Source organism: Prionailurus bengalensis, chromosome B3, assembly GCF_016509475.1.
Source record: "Prionailurus bengalensis isolate Pbe53 chromosome B3, Fcat_Pben_1.1_paternal_pri, whole genome shotgun sequence".
Taxonomy (NCBI): Eukaryota; Metazoa; Chordata; class Mammalia; order Carnivora; family Felidae; genus Prionailurus; species Prionailurus bengalensis.
This window is the reverse complement of record NC_057355.1, coordinates 70,939,762-70,944,736: the sequence shown is the minus strand read 5'-3', so window position 1 is coordinate 70,944,736 and position 4,975 is coordinate 70,939,762. Positions and strand designations below refer to the sequence as shown.

At 35.8% G+C, this 4,975-nt stretch overlaps 1 pseudogene; it reads left to right on the top strand.

Moving 5' to 3' along the window:
* The first annotated feature begins 1,490 nt into the window (after window positions 1-1,490).
* LOC122468051 lies at window positions 1,491-4,265 on the top strand (annotated as a pseudogene).
* Window positions 4,266-4,975: the final 710 nt, after the last annotated feature.

Genomic DNA, 4,975 nt, shown 5'->3' with positions numbered 1-4,975 from the left:
AAATATTTCTGAATATGGTTTTCTTGATGATTTTTTTCTCTTGGTTATAGGTCATAGCTTAACTCTTCTTCCAATTATTAATAATTTTTATATATTTAAATTTTCATATTAAGTATTTAAATATTTATATTTGTATTAATTATTGACCCAATAGGATATATAAGTGGTTCTCAACCAAGGGACATTGGCAATATGTGTGGACCTTTTTGGGTGTCACACACAGGGGGATACTACTGGCATGTAATAGAGGCCGGGAATGCAGCTAAATATACAGTGCCCAAGGCAGTCTCCCACAAAAGAAAATTATCCAGCTTATTCAACCACATGGATGTGTTCCCTATAGACACCCCCCTTTGCTTATCAGAGCTCTACAATTATACTATCCTTATAAATGATATGGATGTTATACTAAATTTGTTAGAACATTCAGCCACTTGACAGAAAAAGTAAATTAAGTGAGACAGTGAAAAGCCAGCAGCAAGCATCCGTTTGCGCCAAGTTTGAGTACTGTACCTTCCAATCTACTCAATTCATAGGCAGAGAGGTAAAGTCAGAGCCCATATATCGAAGCCTTTATTCTACCTTATGTAAAGGAAGGTAAGAAGCCATCTCCATGTGGCCAACCATAGATTCAAGTGTCTAAAATTCAGAGTGTTTATTATTGCTGCTCTCCTGACTTTCAGCAGCACTTGCAGGACTGACTCCTAGATTCTCAATGTTCTATATTCCATCTACTAAATTTTGTTTTTCTTGGTCCTGCTTTTAAGTTAGAAAACCAGTTGGCCTCTCCTTAACTGATATGCCCCTTACTATTATGCATTTTAAAACAGATTTCAAGAGGAAAGTGTCCTCCTCTTTGCCCATGGAGGGTCAAAAAATCTATTCCTTACCCTCTAAAAAGGGGGCAAGGAACTTGTAAATTTCTTTACCAACTCAGATACCACTTTACTCAAGATTAGTGCAGATATGAGTTATATATTGCTGGCTTCAATTTTCTTCAGTCATCTTGGTCTATGACAGAAGTTCCTCATAAACTTTGGTAAGAAATTATGTCCATTCTTTTAAAAAAAATTTTTGGTTCATGCTCTGTCTCTCTCTGTCTCAAAAATAAATAAACGTTAAAAAAAATTTTAAAAGGGCACCTGGGTGGCTTAGTCGGTTGAGTGTCTGACTTCAGCTCAGGTCATGATCTCACGGTCCATGAGTTCAAGCCCCGCGTCGGGCTCTGTGCTGACCGTTCAGAGCCTGGAGCCTGTTTTGGATTCTGTGTCTCCCTCTCTCTCTGACCCTCCCCCATTCATGTTCTGTCTCTCTCTGTCTCAAAAATAAATAAACGTTAAAAATTTTTTTGGATTCAATGTTGTTCAATACTTTTGATTTTTTTTTGCACCTTTTGGTGGATTTTAGGAAGCAACATTAAGTGAATATTAACTTTAACTCATAGACTTTAATCTATTTTTTTTAGGTTTCATATACTAACTATCAAACAAATGGAGAAAAAAAATCATTCCATGGTGTCTGAGGTTATTTTGCTGGGCCTCACAGAGTTTCATGAGTTTCATAAGCTTTGCTTATTTTTTTTTCCATTATCTATACAGTCACTGTATTAGGTAACCTCATTATCTTTGTAGTAAAACTGGACCCTCAATTATACTCTCCCAAGTACTTCCTGCTGGAGAACCTCTCCTTTAATGATAAGTCCCTGATCTCCCTTGCCACTCCTAAAATGATCTATGACCTAATTAGTGAATATAAGGCTATCTCCTATAAAACTGCATGGCCCAGATGTTCTTCCTTCACCTTTTACACGGAAGGGAGATGATGTTGCTTGCAGCCATGACAATTGATAGATTCACTGCAATCTGCAAACCCCTTCATTACAAAAATATCATGATCCATTGTATTCGCATCGGACTTGCAATTCTGTCCTGGACCACTGGTTTTGTTCACACTGTGAGCCAAATGGTGTTCACTGTGCCTTTACCCTTATGTGGTCCCAATGTTGTGAATAGTTTTTCTGTGATCTGCCTCAGGTCATCAGACTTGCCTGCACTGACACATCTTGGAGCTATAGGTCATTGCATTCAGTGGACTACTCACTTTGTTCTGTTTCACCTTTCTGTTCGTCTCCTATAGCATCATTCTAATTACTGTCTGGCGTCGCTCCTCCACCAGGTCTTCCAAGTGAGTAGCCCACATTACAGTGGTGGTGCTGTTCTTTGGACCTTGCAGCTTTATCTACATATGGCCATTCAGCAAGATCTCCATAGATAAGATCCTCTCTGTGTTTTATGCAATTTTCACTCCCCTTTTAAATCAAATCATCTACATGTTCAGGAATAAAAACATGAGAAAAGCAATAAGAAAGATAAAGAACAAGCATGTGAGTCCCAGATCAATCTTTTAACTGAAACATTACAATCATGAAAGACATCATCATCATTGTTGCTACTACCATCATCCAAAGACACTGAGGCATATGATTTTGTATGAAATATAAGTCACATCTTGAGAACTGGCAATACTTCCCTACACAACATATATATGCAATAAAACATCCTGAATTATGTATCCAAACACAAACCCTTCCAATATAATCCCATTCATGTATGTTGTAATTTTCAGGTTTTTGTTGTTTTCAGATATTTACTGAGCTTTAACCATGGATGAGGCACTTTGCATGTGTTTTCTCTTAACATTTTAATGGTGAAAATAGAGCATATTATTAACATATTCTCAGTAGAAAACTCAGCATTACAAAATTTAATGAACTTGCCACAGAAATAACAAGCACTAAACAGAGAATCTAATCCAAACTCTAACTTCAACATCTATGCCTTTATAACAGATTTTCTATCTAAATTTTAATAACATTCATAAATTTATTCTTGTTCCTGCCACATGTTCCCAATAAATAACTCCCAACAAGAGCAAACAAAAAATTCCCATTGACCTGAAAGTAAAAAAGTCCCAGCCATTTCAGTCTCCTCATACCTCTGATTTAATAGAAGAGTTTATTAAGTCAACTGAAAAGAATGATCCCAATGATCAAGGTGTACTAGGCTTAGTGTTTCTCAATAGAGTAGGAAAGATCATATATGAGATTCAAATGATTCTCTGTGGTGTTTCATAATATTTGCATACCAAGTAATAAAAGTAAATAAAAATGTTTTTCACAGGGGCTGCATCAATTTACATTTCCACCAACAGTGCACAAAGATAACATTGTACGGTAACAAACAGTGGCTACAATTATTCTAGTGAAAACTGAGTAATGTACAGTAATGTATAGAACTGCTGAATCAACATATTGTACACCAGAAACTAATATAATATTGTACATTTATTATATGTAAAGTAAATGAGAATATTTCAGTTAAGTAAATGAGAATGATATAACTCAATAAAATTTTACATCAGGTTCATCCCACCAAATAAAGAATCATTATCATCAGATTTATTAGCTGACCAGAAAAAAGAAAGCAATTGGCAGTAAAAGAAGGCAACCATGGACAATTGAGTTTCCCAACCCATTAGTAAAATGCTGATGGTAGAAACCAAGAATATTTTCTTTCTGAATATGTACTAGGATAACTGTGCATTTATGGTATTTATAAAGAAATTTCAAATTCTTTTTTTCTTTTATTTTTCCTCACCAAGAAGATGCTGGTGATTAACTTTACCATATAGTCTCTAGGCTATGGAATGATCCTGTAGGATTATGATTAAGCTACAGGAGATCCCAACACGGCACTGAGATGGATATAGGAAGCTATAAAAACTTCTAGCTTTCCATTTGGAGAAAAGATAAGAATGTCTTAATTTGTATGCAGGATTAATGAATCTTTCAGCTGAAGCAATTATCTTTGATTGGAAATTTAAATAAAGGTGGAGCGGTGTGTATGGAATCTAAGCAACAAAGTGGGAAGAGGATTCAGAATATTTCTCGTGACTCGCTGCCCCATATTAGCTTTTCTATAGTCCTCTCTTTAGTAGATAGCTACAAGCCTGAAAATTACTTTTCCTGAACTCCTTGTAAACTTAAAACTTACTAGTATCAGGTTCTATCAGTGGAAGACATTAACATGATATTGGAAGGCAGGAAAAAGGGGAAACTTTACATTCCTCTGCCTTGGGCTGTGGCCGCAGAGTATCCAGCCACCAGGCCACCGGGCAACCATGGACTCCAGAAATACTTTGGAGGGCTCAGCAGCATCGGTAAAGTGGAAGGGTCCAAGGCTCCTAAAGCTTCATCAAGTGCATGATCTCTTACATTCTTACTCAGTAATAGGCTAGAAGTCCCAACACAGTAATGGTGACACTGTCCCAGCAGCATTTATGTATTATGGGTAATTTCTCTTCCTCTTTTGCTATTCCAGCCTTCAAGGTGGTATCTAATTTTGTGGACCTAGATTTTTCATTTGCTAAATAAGATGTAAGAAGTACATGACTACAAGGACCTCCCAGCTCTACCATATAATTATTATACCTTCAATTATAATAAAATATGTAAAATACGCAATTGATTTGAGGAAGACAATTCTCCTGTAATAGAATTTCTGTCTAAACTATATAATTCCTTTCCTTTCTATTATATTGTCTTTGTACACTCATAACAACACACATATTAAATGCAGAACTAAAGAAACCATTTTAGAAACTTGCATGGGATGAGAAGGAGAGGAATAAGAGAAACAAATACTGGGAAAGCTATCAACATAAATGAATGCCAGCTTTCCCTCTCAAACAAAATGAAAGGGCATATTAAAGCTATAATGTAGGCTTTATTCCTATTAATTACAATATACTTAACTGTATTAATTTCACATCCAAGTTTTTCTGTTGTCAGTGTATCATGGGGCATGAAATTCCATGTAGCAAAGGTATTCATCCCCAACTGTAGTTGCTATATTTATCAAATAATCATTTCTTCAAAGTGCATCTATTAAAATTACTGTCATAAAGGTCTCCAAAG